This window comes from Mustela lutreola, chromosome 18 (assembly GCF_030435805.1).
Source record: "Mustela lutreola isolate mMusLut2 chromosome 18, mMusLut2.pri, whole genome shotgun sequence".
Classification (NCBI taxonomy): Eukaryota; Metazoa; Chordata; class Mammalia; order Carnivora; family Mustelidae; genus Mustela; species Mustela lutreola.
In genome coordinates this window covers 39640574-39657882 of record NC_081307.1, presented here as the reverse complement: position 1 = coordinate 39657882, position 17309 = coordinate 39640574, and the positions used below count along the sequence as shown (strand labels likewise).

At 42.7% G+C, this 17309-nt stretch overlaps 1 protein-coding gene across 2 annotated transcripts in view; it reads right to left on the bottom strand.

Moving 5' to 3' along the window:
* The window catches only part of CSMD1 (CUB and Sushi multiple domains 1), a 1947613-nt gene that overhangs the window by 255253 nt on the left and 1675051 nt on the right, over positions 1 to 17309 (bottom strand). The gene's annotated exons all lie outside the window — the stretch shown is intronic.

Below are 17309 nucleotides of genomic sequence, written 5' to 3'. Positions count from 1 at the left end.
TGGTAAAAAGACCAGTAACCCCATTTCACTCTCAAAAAATTTCTAACTTGGACAATAAATTATATGGTCATCCTGGTTTTAACAGAAGCTCTAAAAATGATGACTTTGGGGTCAAAAAATAGAAAAAGCATTAGGAATTTCAAGTGAGCTTAATACAAGCGAGCATCTGCCAACAAGCTTGTAAGAGAGCTTTCGAGGGACAGCTGGAGCACTGGAACATGAGCCTCTGGCAATCATCGGGTGTGCATATTCTAACGGACACACCCAGAGTCACGTCACACAGGCAGCTACCAGATCTGCTTGAAGCCAGTCAATGAGCTTGCCTTCCTACCCAGATTCTGGCCCAGAATTCTAACTCCCACATTGCACTGAAAGGAAAAAGCTGGGGAAGCACTGGCTATTTTCTCCAATTTCTGTAACTTCTACGTACTTGACGTTCTACTAAAAATTAGGAAGACACACATCAGGGTCCAAAGCTTACAAGAAGAAAAAAAATACATATATATATATATATATATATATATATATATATGTGCTTATATTTTCCATTTTCACTTTCAACTACAATGGTGAGCTCTGTCCCTCTTCACTGCTGAAGGGGCTGTGAGAGAAAGCTAGCTTTTCTTGCGGCATGCTCCAGGCTGAGAGAGAAAGATGAAAAACAGCTCTTGCCCGATGGCATGCCACCACACTGTCTGCACCATGCTGTCTGCAGCATGGAGCTCCATAATATTTGTAGATGTAAGGTCCATCACACTTTGATGTCTGTGTTTTGAGTTTCTTATTTGGTTTGGTTTGGGAAATCCTGGGGCATTGTTATGCATTTGGCAAGATAAAAGAAATTTAAATAAAAGATAGGAGATGCAAAATGTGCAGGACCTGCTCCGTGTTCTCTAGGGATTTTTAACGAACTCACAGCGGAAGGAACAATCCAGGCCAAAAGGAAATGGTTCAATGGCACAGATGGAAGGAAAGGAAGAGCATCAAGGACCCGGAGAGACGTCCGACTTGCTTCTGATCCCAGCCTTGCTCCATGGGATGCAGATCACTTGAGCTCACTGACCTTCGGGAAACCAATCAGGACAAATGCTAACTGATTAAGTCTGCCGTGGCCGCGGATGTGTGATAGCTCGCCAAGCTGGCTCTCCCCCTGGTGTGCTCTAAGCTAATGGAAGGCTGAGACTGCCTTACTCACTCACTACTGTTCTCTAATGGCTTTATCAGGTATTGAAAATACAATCACGTGGCTCTAGAACACTACTAACAACCAAAAGTCAACATTTAAATAACATTCAGATTTAAGAAATAGATTATTATCACTCAGAAATATTGATGATACCCCCTGATGCCTGCACTTCCTTACCTCATGCCCCCCCTTCGCTCCCGATGAAGTAACCACTTGGAATTTCACAGCTATCATGCCTTCGCTTCTCTCTAGTTAGCGCAAATGTATGCATTCCAACAGCAGCTGCATGGACAACCTCCCTTCTGAACTCACATAAATGGAATCACACATTGCAGGTTCTTCTGAGACGTTCTGGCTCGGTATTACGTTTCTGAGTCATCCACACTTAGGTCTGATGCTCTGAGCTATTGATGTCCGTCACATATGGTGCTCCATTGCATTAATATACCAGCAAGAGGGCTTACCCTCTTACCCGTCTGCCCTGACCATTAAAGCCATGTCTGTTAGTCCTGGAAGACTAAGAGGAACAGGAAGCGGAACTTCCAGTCAGCCTGCAGATCGGGACCTTTCAGCAAGCACAGCTGAAAACAGAAGAGCTGCCCCCCTGACGTACACAGGACTTCTATTTTGGGGTTTTTTAAAAATTTTTTTTTGTTATGCAGCAATAGCTGACCGAAACAAGTCCTATGGTGGTAAACCGTGTTTTGTCCAAAAATACTTCAGTGCTTTCAAAATATCTGAAATTCTCCTTCACTCCTAAAGGATGTTTTTACTGTGTGTGTAGCTCAGGGTTAATAACTGGCTGCCGTTTTCCCCCTCAATGCTGGTAAGACATTATTTTAGTTCTTCTGGTTTCCAGTGTTCTCACGCCCCCTCACAGTCCCAAACCGTGATGCGATCAAGCTCTGTTGTTTGGTATTCAAATCTTCATCATACTGTGCCTACCCGTGATCTTCCTTTCATTACCTCTGCTTGGAATTTATTGGAGCTTTTGAATCTGAGGATTAAGCCATTATCCTGTGGAATATCTCCTTTCCCTGCTTCTCAAATTAAAATGGAACAGGTATCTCTTTCTTCCATGTGTCTTCACCTTCTTCTCATCTTACAACCCTTGTAAGCTTCCTTCTCTCTTCTGGACAGTCACGGGGCCTGTTTTCCTCCCAGCATCTGCTCTGCGTCTCCGTCAGATTTATTATCTGCAAACGGCAGTGCGTTGACTTTTCCATCATTGTGCTTTTTGATTAGTCATCACTCGCTTTCAGATATATGTGGCTATTCATACAGTATATTGTTACTTACTCATATTTTCACTCATTTTTATCAAGTGTTTTACATAATGATTTGACAACTCCGCTCACTATACTTGTTCTCCACAAGTTGCCTGCTATCTGTCACCATACAACATTAGTATAACACCACCGACTGCGATCGCTGTGCTGGACCTTTCACTCCCACGTCTTACTCATTCCATAACTGGAAGTCTGCACCTCCCACTCCCCTTCACCCGCTCTGTCCACACCCCCCACTCCCTCCCTTGTGGCAGCTATCAATTTCTTCTCTGATTTATGGGCCTTTTTGTTGTGTGTATGTTCTCTTTTTAGCTTCCACATGTAACTGAAATCATACAGTACCTATCTTTGGATGTCTGACTTACTTCACTTGGCCTAATACCCTCTAGATCCACCCATGTGGTCACATGTGGCAAGATCTCATTTTTTTCTATGGCTAAGTATATATATAAATATATAAAGTATATATATATATATATATATATATATATGCCACTTCTTCCTTATTCATTAATGGACACTTGGGTTGCTTCCATACTTGGATATTGTAAATAATGCTACAATAAACATAGGAGTGCATACATATCTTCAAATTAGTGGGGGTTTTTGCTTTGTTATCTTTGGGTAAATACCCAGTAGTAGAATTACTGGATTGTATGGCATTTCCATTGTTAACTTTTTGAGGAACCCCCAAAGTGTTTCCACAACGCCAACACCATTTACAGGCGCACAAACAACAGAGAAGGGTGCCATTTTCTCCACATGCTTGCCAACATTTGTTACATCTTGTCTTTTCGATTCTAGCCATTCTGACAGGTGTAAGGTTGTATCTCATTGCGGTTTTCTTCGACATTTCCCTGACGTTTACTGATACTGAACATGTTCCCACGTGTCTGTTGGCCATCTGGATGTCTTCTTCAGAAAATCATCTATTCAGTTCCTCTGCACAGTTTTTAATTGTTTTATTTTTTTTCTGGTGTTCAGTTATACAAATTCTTTATGTATTTTGGATATTAAGCCCTTATAGGATATATCACTTGCAACTATCTCCCCTCCTTCAGCAGGCTGCCTTCTCATTTTGTTGTTGTCAATAGTTTCTGTTTGCTTTTGTTTTCCTTGTCTGAGGGGGTACATCTAGAAAAATGCTGCAAAGGCCAATGTCCTAGAAATAAGCACCTATTTTCTTTCTGGGAGTTTTATGATTTGGGGTCTATTTCAGGAGTTGATTTCTATGTGTGAATCAGAAAGTGGTCCAGCTTCATTCTTCTGCATGTGGCTGTCTAGTTTTCTCAGCACCACTTATTGAAAGGATGTCTTTTCCTCATTGTATACACTTGACTCCTTTGTCAAAGATTATGTGAGAGGCACCTGGGTGGCTCAGTTAAGCGTCTGACTTAAGGGTCCTGGGGTGGTATCCTTGCTTGGTGGGGAGTCAGCTTCTCCTTCTGCCCTTCCCCCTGCTCATTCTCTCTCTCAAAGAAATAAATATAATCTTTAAAAAAGATTATTTGACCATATGTCTATGGGTTTCTTAATGGGTTTTCTATTGTTCTATTGATCTATGTGTCTATTTTTGTGTCAGTACCATACTGTCTTGATGTCTACAGCTTTGTATCATATCTTGAAACTTGGAATTTTGATACCTCTAGCTTGGTTCTCTATTATTTTTTACACTCTTCCTGATATGATGATAATTCCAATACCTCATGGAAACTATAGTGCTTCTGAGTTTTGAATTTGCACCTCTGTTTTTTGGGGCTTCACCTATACTAATTCTTTGTGGTCTACTCTAAAGGTGTTTTCATCCAGATGGGATTCATATTTGACTTTACCATGTGGCTGGAATACTAAAAACTTTCTACCTCTTTAAAATAAATTTTCATTTATGGGAATGTGATGCATTTTTGACCATAGAGATGGTAGGAATTCACCTATAAGCTAGTTTGATACCTGCTTCTGGTTATGAGTTCTAGATCATGCATATCTATGTCTACGCCTATACCCATGTATCCATGTCTCTATGCATCAATATCTATCATCTATCTATCTATATCTATCTATCTATCTATCTATCTATCTGGTATCTATCTATTTGTAATCTCTCTCTTCTCTCTTACATGCAACCCTCTCTATTCTCTCTTACTCAACCCTCTCCCCTTGAGTACCAGCTATACATGAGGGTATCCAATCAATCTATCTTAGAATTTGATGCCTAGTCCCTCAGCCCACTGGACTCTCAGAAGGGCAGCTTGGGTCACCAGGATCTACTGACAGTTGCTGTCAAGACAAAGTCCAGTTCTGGGCTCCCTGACTTCTCCCTGTTTAACAAGATTCTGGGAGTTCTGGGGGTTTCTTATTTTCTTACAGGTTTAGTGATGCATTTTTAAAGACTCAGAACAATTTTATCCAACATCATTAATGTATTTTCAGGTAATACATTACCAAAGTACCTATTTTCCTCTAATGCTAGACATTGAAGCGCCTCAGTTACAGTTATACTCAGCACCACAGCGTGATGTCTGGCGCGGCGTGCCTGCCGTCCTCCACATTACTATCACTTCTAGTGTTTAGGGGAAGACAATCTTACCGGGAAGTACAGTTCTCAGTAGATGCTAAGAGGAGAGGAAGGGTTTGAGCCTCACAGATGTTTCCCAAGGGAAAGGAGCAGTAAATGCCCTATCATGATCAGCTACAAAGGTTAGAAGGCAGGGCAGAAAGCGAGCACGTCACCCTGAAAGAAGACAGGAATGCAGAATAGACTTCAGGATGCAGAACTTTTAGGGATAAAGTCAAGAGCGTCGCACCTGTCAGCCACATATTTGTATGATACAGAACAGCAACTCCAGAATTCAGTCACCAGACTCATCACCCATAGCGGTCGCCTTCTAGGCAACAACATGTACTCGTGTGGAACTAGTGTTTTAGAAGCAACGTGGAGCTTACTACTCAGGTAATGATCTTAAATAACCTAAGAGCTACTTGCCCTCCACCTTTCTGAGATTTTGCTGAGCTTCAGAAAAACAAACAAACATACATACAAGCAAGCCACAAGCATAAGCAAATTCTATTGTACATTTACAAACTTCTCTTCTGGACTTCATTGCACATCCTCAAAGGAAACTTCATCTTCTCCTCAAGCAAATGGTTGCGCATATGACTACATATGCCATTCCAACTGATAATTTCTGCCACAGTTTATATGATATGAACATCAAGGAGATCATGGTTGACTCTTATTGCAATTTTTTATTTTATTTTTTAAAAGATTTTATTTATTTATTTGAGAGTGAGAAAGAAGGGAGAGGGAGAAGCAGGCTCCCCACTGAGCAGAGAGCCCAATGCGGGGCTCGATCCCAGCACCCTGGGATCATGACCTGAGCTGACGACAGATGCTTAACAGACTGAGCCACCCAGGCTCCCTTCATTGTAATTTTTAAAACCAAGATATGTTTAATCACTTCTCTTTCCAAATTCATATTCAAAAACACACATTGCCCAATAAAGAAACTTTACACAAAGGTGCACAGATTTTGTGCATGAATAAGAATCTCAACAGGTACATCAGCCTTGCAAAAACTGACTGGCCCATAGGAAACTTCTGTAGGTTATTAACAGGTATTGGTCAAACAAGATTGGCAATCGACACTGTATACTCTAACAATCCTGTGTGTTCTAGCGCTCTCTCGTGCATTCATGCTGCACAGCAGGGATTAAGGGTTCAGAGAAATTCTACAGCAAAGAGACCTATTAAAAATAGTTTAATCTAGTGTTTCCTAAATTTATGTAACAAAGAGCACATTTTTCTCAACAAACCTTTAAATTCTTCAAATTCTTCCAAATAAAGATCAACAGAATGCCAGTATAGAAAACACAGGCTTGCACTAATGGTTGTATGTCATTCAATGGTTTGATGTTTAATTGAGGTTTACAAGTACATTATTTACTTAAAAAATATATATGTGTGTGTGTGTGTGTGTGAGCGCGCGTGCGTGTGTGTGTGTATGTATGTATATATTTGAGAGAGGCAAACAGAGAGAAGCAGCAGAGGGAAAAGGCAGAGGGACAAGAAGAAGCAGGTTCCCCGCTCAGTAGGGAGCCCAACTTGGGGCTGGATCCCAGGACCCTGGGATCATGACCTGAGCCAAAGGAAAGAGATTAACCAACTGAGCCACAAAAAATCCTACATTTTCTACCTTTAAACCAAATTTTCATTTGAAATCTCTAGAGTAAGACTAGAGCATACCATTAAAAATTAAATACTCGTGAATTTCATGTTGTCTAATACATAGAAATATTGCATTCACAAAATTAGCTAAATATATGGAAAGGTGAGTTGTCATAACATGGCTCTTTCTATGTTCTTAGAAAAGAAGCATATATTTGCTTGTGCATTTTCAAAGATTATTTGAAATTACCAGTTAATCAACCATGACATCTTAGTCGAATTGAAGTGAACCCCAAACCTTTACTCTTTCCTCCTAGAATTACGACATAAAAATAAAAAGGTGCTACGGTTCTCCAGATTGGATTAAGAAAGCAGTGAGAGTGCTTGAGGTGAAACAAAGATGACAATCTTAAGTAATGCGGGGGAAATACATAGTTTGGGTCTTTGAAATAAATGCCATTTTATTTTCGTCTAGTTCTGAATTGTGGAAAGATGTTTCCTGGTAAAGGCAATAAAACTCATCCAGAAACTAAAATGAAAACCCTCAACCAATGGCTCCTCCATTCTCTGGGTCACACAAAGTTATTGATGAAACCATGAGCTCATTTCTTTCTCACGATTGTGCTCTTTTATGTGCCACAACACACCTTTGACCCATTTTTCTCTTCAATATTTTCTCTCCAAATGGGATTTTGGTGACTCTGAATCTTCTTAGTTTATAACCATTAAAAAAAAGGGAAACAATACTTAAACAGTGTCATTAGCCTTATCCCTCTATTACCTTAGAAAAAGAAGGTACCATTTCTGAGATGATGAATATTGAGTTTTTTAATTTCCCAGGGGGTTCTCTGGAATACTTCAGGTCATAAAGACACTTCCCACAGGCCCCACAGAATCTAAGGGACATCTCCAACCCTCGTCCACAGGAATTCAGGACCATTCCAGTCAACTTGAGCGATCTAAAACACGGGCTCCCCTTCATGGAAAAAAAAATGCATCTTTTTGTTTCTAATAGTACAGACAGAACAGAACTACTACATAGTAAGAACCTGCAGTGGGCCCACATCTCCTTCCAATCAGATAAAGTAATTTTTGACTCTGAAGAACCTATAGACTATATGTATATATATGTATACATATCTGTATTTTGTATATAAAATATTATAAAATAATATTTTATTAGTAATTAATATTTTATCATGAAATTGATATTTTCTATAATATATATATATTTTAACAAAAAATACCCTACAGCTTATTTTATACACACACACACACATATATATGCATCTATATATACAACACACACATACATATATATGTGTGTATATTTAAAATATTTATATATATGTATTCATACATTATATACAAAATTATGTTTTTTCCTAATAAAATAAAAATTAAGGATGGGGCCATGAACTATTAAATGCATAAAGTCCTCCCTCCATGTTTTTAAACACCACTTAAGAAACATGTTCATTGACCGAGTTATTGGTTTATAGAAGTTTGCTGACCATACACACATTGTTTTAAAATACCCCTTTGTAGCACTTCTCAAGAGATAGAATGCTTAGCATGCGATAGAAAAGTGCACCCTGCAGCCCCAGTGCAGTCCACATACGGAAGCAGGTGTATCTAATACAAACACAACGTGCACATTAAGTACAAGCCGTATCGTTCAACTTACTAAGAAAAGCTAGTGCACTTGAAAGGTCCTTTGCAGTATGTAATAGGCTACTGGCTAGGCAGAGACTATAGGGGGTGCCCAGTGAGGCCTTTTTTTTTTTTTTTTTTTGGAGGGGGCAGCCTGCCTATCTCCTGCTTTTATTTGCAGGCATCAGCTGAAATAATTTTGGAAGGAGGGATGGTCTCTTGGGTGGTCCTCTTAGTCATGTAAATGTGGGGGACCTCTCCCATCCTCTGGGGGAGAAGCCAGCTTTTGTTTGGATGGGAGATCTTTTCCAAAAGCCTGTGGTCACCCAGGTGAGGGGCGGTGAGTTTGCAGAAGCATCTCTGTGTGGGGTGTCGGGGGCAAACTCCCAGCAAAGTGTAAGAGAGCCCACTGTGGGGACACGTGACCAGGAGCTCAGACTTGGTCTGCTTCTCCAAGTCAGCCCCCCAAAGGCAAATCATGGAGGCAGGCCAGCCAGAGCAGAAGCATTTGTGGGGACAGTGGATTCAGCAGGGACAGTGGCTGAGATCTGGGCCTTCTAGGGCCCAGAGGAGAGAACTGATGAGTGACCATTTGGGGACCAAAGGCTGGTGCCAGGATATTAAGGAGGAAGAGAGGACACGGGGAAGACAAGAGGAAGGAAGAAGGACATGAGAGCTCTAGCCATCCTCAGAGCATGGCAGCCACGGAGGAGGGCGGGCCTGGTTTTCACCTGTCCCTCCGGGAAGGCGTTACCCGGTGGCTTAAAGCCCCAGAGGTCCCAGGGACAGACTCTCACCTCTGCCCACCCCAGGTTCTCAGAAGTAAGAAGAGTCGATTTCCAAACGTGGAGACCCACACTTCATTTCCTGGACATTTCAGGGGCGAGCTCAGAATCCCTCCGAGGGAGATTGTGGATTTGATGCGGACAAAGAGCCCAGAGGTGTTTCTGGAAATCATCTGGGGAGGCAAGTGGGCATGTTGGTACCACGTCTACTTTGTGAAACAGAGCGTGCATTGGACTAATTAACTGTTTGACTAATTAATTCATTACGCATTAATCATTTTCCCATCTTTGTAAATGTCATTGAAGGGTAGGAGAATAAGCCACCCGGAAGGATCCCGTGCTGGCCTCGGTTTATTTCGAGGGGACTGTTGAGAGAAGAGCCGACGCAGGAGTTCTGAAATAGAGTCGAAGTTGCCCGTTTGTAAGAGACAGGAAGGGACAGCTCTCCTCTTCAGAGTGTCTCGTCTCCAAGCCAGGACCAGGAGACAGGCTCCCAGGAGGCTCTGATCCGCTGAGCTTTCCCTCCTCTCCGACCTTCCCTTGCTCTTCCTGCCAACCCCCCACTACAGCCTGCCCTTGCCACACGCCTTTTTGCTTCTGCCTTTAGTTAGGAAGAGCATTTACAAAGGAGTCTGGGGCACCAGGTGACTCACTCCCTCTCCGTGGGCATCCCCAGGCACACGGTACATATACATGTTAACAAACTCATGATTGTTTTCTTCTGACTTTAATTACGGGAGGCCTCAGCCAAGAACTCAGAGTTAGAGAGAAAATGACAGTCTAACCGCTGTCCTCAGTTCGCAGGAGGAACACTTGCTCCGTCAGCCTGTCCCTGTCTGGGCGGCACAGCGCAGCTGACCCCTGGTCCTCAGTGAACTGCACACCGGGTCCAGCCCCTCGCTATTCCTGTAAGCCCAGGTCCAAGCTCATCTCTCCCTGCTGAAAGCAAACGAGGAGAGCTCTGCCTGTCTTCTTAGAAATTGTGCTTGGAAAACTTGCAATTAGTATTTGCTCTAAAATGGATGCTCAATTTTTAGGGCCCCTTGCCATCCTCACGATGAAACACAGTGTTTTTCAAGGTGCTGGGAGTCATCCCTCGGACTGTCTCAACAGCAGGCCGGTGTTTCTGTCGTCCACAAGGGAAGGAGACCTGAGCCACGGTATGAAGTCACGCACCTCCTTTCACAAGTGAGGTTTTCCTTTACACAAAGCCAGTTAACTGGCGCAGATGAACTCCCTAACTATCCAGCTACTAAGTTAGCATAGGATGAATGATGTCACCGTACATGGTGTTGCCAAGTCCTCTTACGTGAGCGCTGGTCACAGTCTATCCCGAGAACATGCACGTAATGGCTTATATCTTGTCACATAAAAAGGAGACAGTTTTTTCCTGTCTTTGCAAACTTGTAGCAGAAGGCACATCACACTCTGGTTTAATGCTTATTTAATAACACCATTATTTTCTGTCTGTTTTTCCTTCATGGAGAGAGTTTCTGTTTTTATTATTTTTTAAGATTTTATTTATTCATTTGACAAAGAGCAAATGCAGGGGGAGCAGAAGAGGCAGAGGGAGAAGCAGGCTCCACACTGAACAGGGAGCCTGATGCGGAACTCAATCCCAGGACCCCAGGATCATGACCTGAGCAGAAGGCAGAAGTTTAACCGACTGAGCCACCCAGGTGCCCTAGAAGGTTGTGTTTTTAATTTTATTTCCTCAACACAGTCGCCAGGCCTCAGTTCCCCTTTATCTCCTGGTGAAACCCATCCTGCATATGACATTGGGGATGACCCTTCAACAGTACAAGTCAGGTCCTATCATGTCCCTATAGAAAGTCTTTGGTGGAGTCTGACCACAGCTGGGCGGTTCTCAAAATGCAGGAGCCGGCCCCCCGCCCACCCCTGCACCCGCTAGGCCTCACCACCCACCCCTGCACCCGCTAGGCCTCACCGCGCTGACCACCTCATTCCTCCTCCACACTCACTAGCTCACTCAACACGGTTGGGCTTTCCAATGGCAACTCCCTTCCTCTGAAATGTTCCTTCTTCTGATCTTTGCAAGTCAAGGTATTTGGGTCATGTTCAAATGTCAACTTCTCAGAAAGACTTTTCTGGGTCATCATGGAGCTGGTCATTCAGTGACCCTGTCATGTACCAAACTGTCCAGACCTCTTTCCCAGGCATTCTTCCCGATCTCCCCGAGCAGCCATATTTACACATGGCTGTGTCTCCCCTGGGACAGACAGCTCTGAGAGAAGGAGCCCATCTGTCTTGGCTGTGGAGACCCATGATGGCCAGCCCAACACAGGACTTCAGCTTTGCTCAGGACAGGTCCGGCTGACACCAGTTGTCCCAGCAGAACTACTAAGAGCACCCAGGTTTGTTCAAAAAACTATCCTACTTTGAATAAAAATGATAAAGTCACCCTCCTTGTGATGGTCCCCTGAACTGGGACGAGGGAGAGGGCCAGGATTGGAGACTCATGACGGGGAGGTCCCAGTGACCCCACTGGAAGGGCTGGGTCCAGGCAGGTGTGCCGGGCGCCCGCTCACCCTTCTCATTCCCAGGAGCCAATGACAGGGTTTTCTTAAGTTGGTCTGGTAGATTTCTCTCCATCACCCCAACACGGCCTTGACAAAAGAACCTTACAGTTCTCTCTCATCTCTGGGCCTTTGCAAATCCACGTACCCTTTGCTACGGACAGTCCCCCACACCCTTGCTCACTTGTCCTACCAGTCTTAGCTTAAAGCAGTCTTTCCCAGAAGTCTTCCCTTCATTCCTTCACCCTTAAAGGAGTCACCCTTCTCACTGCTCCCTGACCCTCTCCGGTCAGAGGACTTGTCCCATGGGGCTGCAGTATTGATCTGAGTGTACTTGGCCAGAGGGCACATTTCCTGAGACAAGAGCCCTGTCTGTCTTGCTCATTGATATGCCAAGCTATCAGCACACTGCTTTGCATATAGTAGATGCTCAATAAATACTGGCAAGCAAGGATTTAAAGCGCCTAGCCTGAAGCCTGGCCCAGAAGGTGTATTTAATAAACAGTAACTCTTACTGGCATTGACACAATAACTAGCATTAACATAACAAAGGATATGTTACAGAAGGAAGGTGAATTATTTGTGAAATAAACATAGTAAGTTAAATGATCAATTCTCAAAAAATAAGTTTGCACTTTTACACATATGTTGCATGTACTGTAAACCTGGATTGAAAAATGTATCATAAGCTTGGATTTAATTTAAAATAATAGTAATGTTCAACAGTCACCCAGAAGAATGAAGGAAATGAGGTGTTTGGTTTTTTTAGCCTAAATTACTTCCTGGTCTGGACCTCATATTCAGAAATTTAGTTTTCAGTCGATGATGTTAATTTCTGTAAGTGGTTTGTGGAGCTGTGTTTCCGTGACCAGAAATGCACCGAAAACGCTGTGCAGAGCCAACTGACCAGAGGAGCGGAATAAATGCAAAGTGTGAAATTATCATTTTTTATGAGCCACAGAAAAGTAAGGAAAAGTACACACAAAATACAGTTGATTATAAAAGCTTCCTTATTATGAAAAACTACAAATGGAAAAGTGCAAGTTTTTACATAAAAAATTAATTGGTGTGATGATAACACTGTGCACAACATTGGCCTGTATGTTAGACGTGTAGCCCTCCTGGGTGAGAGTTGGCTCATTTTCTTCTTGTTGATACTTCTAGATTAACCTGCCACCTTCATGGGTAAAAGGACTTCTGTTTAGACCCTTAACTCATCTACTGAATAGAGTTTTAATCTCCCTCTGTTTGAAAAATATTTTTCAAATTTATTCATTGGAGAGAGAGGGAGACAGAGCACAAGCAGGGGGAGCAGCAGGCAGAAGGAGAAGCAGCCTCCCCAGTGAGCAAGGAGCCCCATTCAGGGCTCCAACCCAGGACCCTGGGATCATGACCTGAGCTGAAGGCAGCGGCTTTAACCCACTGAGCCACCCAGGTGCCGCTAATCTCCCTCTTTTCATTCATGCCCATACATAGCCCAAGAAATGGGGGACACTGGAGGGTCTTGTTCTCCATGGTGACCCTCATCCCCAAACTTGGTACTGTGAACATGAACCCTTCGGGAGCGCGGCTCTCCAGCCACAACCCCACACCTGTGCGATGAAATGCCCATCTTAGGAAAAGGACAGGCTGATGCCGTATTTGATCAATGGCGTCTTTTCACATAGTAATTTCCAGATTGACACGATTATTACTTTATTTTGTTTTTTACCTATGCAAGTATGTTACATTATGGTAGAGCTTTCTTCTTTCTCTGCCAAATAATTCAAAATGCAAAAATGAGCATATTACATAAGAACATGTTTGTATGACCTCAAAGTCAGTAAATTGCTACAAGAAAAGAAAACAACCACAACACAACCCAGGGTGGGGTGCGTTTTCATCGGCGCACTCATTCCCTCCTTCTCATTCCCTCCAGTGCCGGCCGCGTGCCCAGCCATGTTCTCCACACTGGGACCACCCGGGCACAGAAGCTGGTTAGGGCCCCTCCCCCGTAGGGCTCGCACTCCTGTGGGAAGTAAAAGATGTAGAATGCTGGGGACCAGGACGTGGGAGAGCCCGCTGAAGAACAGCGGGCAGGGGCTCAGCTGCAACTGGAAATAGGTTGGAAGACACCCCCCCACACACAGATGATGTTAATAAACAACATAAATATCCTTTTTTATGTATTTAGGATTTGACTTCTCGGCATTATACTGTCAGATTTGCTTTATCTGTAAAAGGTTATTTACTTCTTGATGAGTTTACAAACCAATTACAGGGATCGATTAAACATAATCATCATAAAAGCAACTTCAATGTGTACGTGAGATACTGGAGTTTCTATCTCATCCCCACATTTATGGAACTGGGGAGCCTAATGCAGATGTAACGGCACCGACAGATAGACTTTGCTTTTAACGGTCTCCAACAGGAGTCGACAAACTATGGCCCGAGGTCCAAACCTGGCCCAACACCTACTCTGCTAGGGCTGGCAACGTAAGGATGGCTTTTACATCTTTAAGTGGTTGAAAAATATCAAAAGAAAAAATACTATTTCATGACACATGAAATTCAAATTGTGTTCATAAAGTTCAAGTGTGCGTGAACGTAATTTTACGGCAACACGGCCATGACGGTTCATTTTCGTCCTGTCTGTGGCCGCTTTCCCAGGACAGCAGGAGGGCTGACCGGTTGCAGCACCGACCACCTGTGACCTGCAAAGCCTGGAATACTTGCTACCCTCCTCAGAGAGGGTCTGCTGCCCATCCACAGACAACCGCCATGCAATAACTCTTCGCTCTCCTGCGGCCTTTCATTACCCTTCTATGGATCATCAAGAACGTAACACTTTATCTCATTAATCCTTATGTTCTTGAGTTAAGAAAAATGATTTAAATTCTTTATGAATTCAACTCTTCATGCACATGATAAGGTTATCATCTTTCTGAAAGTTTCTCTTTTAGGTTTGACCCTTGTGAAGAATAAGGAAATCGTGAAGGTCACAGACTTCATGTTTCATAGGACAAACACTGACCAGCACTTAGAATTCTGTTACATGTCCATTATTGCATAAGTGGCTGAAAAAGGTTTAGAAAACAGACAGAAAGAGATACCTTAATTCATCTGTCGGGGTACATCCACTTAAGCCTGAACTTTAAATGAAAGAGTGGGTTTGAATTCTACAAAGAGCCACGTAATTAAGTCTCCACATACCTCCTTTAATTTCTGAAAATGTCAAGGTCCTTCAGTAATTGGAGACGTGGAGTCTACCGAGATCTCCGCCTGCAAAGAGTGGAGTGATGTCTGCTGAACGGCACAGGAGAATGACTCTCCCCACCTGCATCTCAAAAGGAGCACACGGTGCTGGAGCAATGCATTGGAGATTGAAAAAAAAAAAAAAATGGGGGCCTTGACCTAAGTCTCATTTTATATGAAAACTACTTCACAACAGAACACAGCTTTCCATATAAAAGATAAAACTCTAAAAGCTTTAGAAAATCTTCAGGCTTTAGGGCAGGGCAAGGAGTTCGTTGTTAGACAAGGAAGCAAAAGTACGATCCATAAAAGCAAATTAGACATCACTGATAAATTAGACATCATCGCAGTTAAAGCCTTTCCTCTGAAAAACTGTTTTAAGTGGCTGAATAGAAGAGCTACATACTGAGAGAAGAAGTTTGAAAGCCATATATCTGGCAAAGGACTAATATCTAAAATACAGGAAGAATGCTCCAGATGGGAAAAGTAATAATCCAACCAAAACCGGGCGAAAGGCGTAAGTAAACACCTCACCAAAGGGAATATACGCATGATGAATAAGGGCGTAAAAAATGTTCATGATCATTAGCCACTAAGAAATTGCATAATGTCTATGAGCACAGTCAGCAATATGACGTGTCCTTCTGTTCACAAGCATACCCACGGACAACACAAATGCTGGTGGGGTGGGTCAATCAGGCATCATGGGGGAAAACATGGCTCAGCTACTCTGGAAAATCATTTGGCCATTACAACCTAATCATTCAGTTATCATTCAACCCAGAAATTACACTTTGGGGCATTTATCCCTGAGAAACAAAAAGTTATGTTCGCCCAAAAACCTGTACATGAATGTGTATAGCAGCTGTATTCATAATAGCCCCAAACGAGAAATAACCCAGATCGCCGTCAGCGGGCGGGTGATTAAGGGAGCTAGCACATCCGATCCGTGGAGTACTGTCCAGCACTGTCCCGAGATACACTGTGGCTGCAGACAAGGAGCAGAACGACGCTGAGTGAGAAGTCCATCCGGAGAGGACATGTTCCATGACTCCTTGCACAGAACATTCTGAAAAACTACAACATTATGGTGATGGAGAACAGATTAATGTTTGTGGGGTTTAAGACGGAGTGGGTGCAGGAGGGACGTGGGTGTGGGCATTCGAGTACGACCTGAGGTTCCCTGTGCTGATGAATGGTCTGTGTATCGAGCATACGGAAGCCATGACCCCAGCTGGGATACGCAGTCCCTCGTTGTAAAGTGTTGTCATTGGGAGAAACTGGGGGAGGGATCCATAGGATCTCTGTTTTAGTTTTGACAAGTGCATGTGAATTTATAATGACTTCTAAAGAAAATTTTTAATGTAAAAAATATAAAAACTAAATATATATATAAAAAATATAAAAACTAAATATATATAACTTATATAAATATAAGTTATAGCATTCATTTGAATTACATATAATGAATATTAGTCATTTCACTTATAAAAATTTTGTATCATGGGGCGCCTGGGTGGCTCAGTGGGTTAAGCCTCTGCCTTCAACTCGGGTCATGATCCCAGGGTCCTGGGATCGAGCCCCGCATCGGGCTCTCTGCTCCTCAGTGAGCCTGCTTCCTCCTCTCTCTCTCTGCCTGCCTCTCTGCCTGCTTGTGATCTCTGTCTGTCAAATAAATAAATAAAATCTTTAAAAAAAATTTTTTTGTATCGTATAAAAGTATGTGAATAAACATTTCAATTCATAGTAGTGAAAGGGATTAAAACTTTATCCAGACCCGACACAAAAATCATGTATTTCTTATTGTTCCTTCATGACGGAAAGCAATATAGGTTTCACGATTGTAAATTCTTGGTCAATATTGGCAAATCTGAAGATGGACCCTACACGGTGTCATTTTTGCCTATTCCTGGGGACAATGACAATTTCTCTTGGGGGAAAAAGAATGTGAAACCAAACAAAGAGTCCTTCCCAGGGAACACAATTACTAACCCCGGAGGCTCTGTCAGAGTTGTCACCAAGATCTAGGAGGAGGAATAACGAACCGGAGGAAAAGGATTCCATGACATGTTAAAACCTCCGAAAGCATGGAAGGTTCTAGGCTGTCAGTGGAAACACAGGTCTTAAGACAGATGTGCAGACAGAACGAGTGACATTCTCAGGAAACATTAAACACCCTTGATGATCTGCCACTTGGGAGTTCTGTGTCACAATATTTCAAAAGTGGAAAAATTTGCCTTATGAGCTTTATTCAGGACATGTGCTGAATAGCTATGAAATATGTGACATATATGCGCTGAACACACATAGAAATTGAATTCTACAATTAAAAACAACTTCATAGGCAACAGAAATAAGTCAATCACCTTTCTTTTGCACAAAGAGGAATGTGTATTTCATTAAAGCCAAACCGAGTCTGAATCCCATAGAAAGCTTTCCTGCTAATTAGATGAAAAT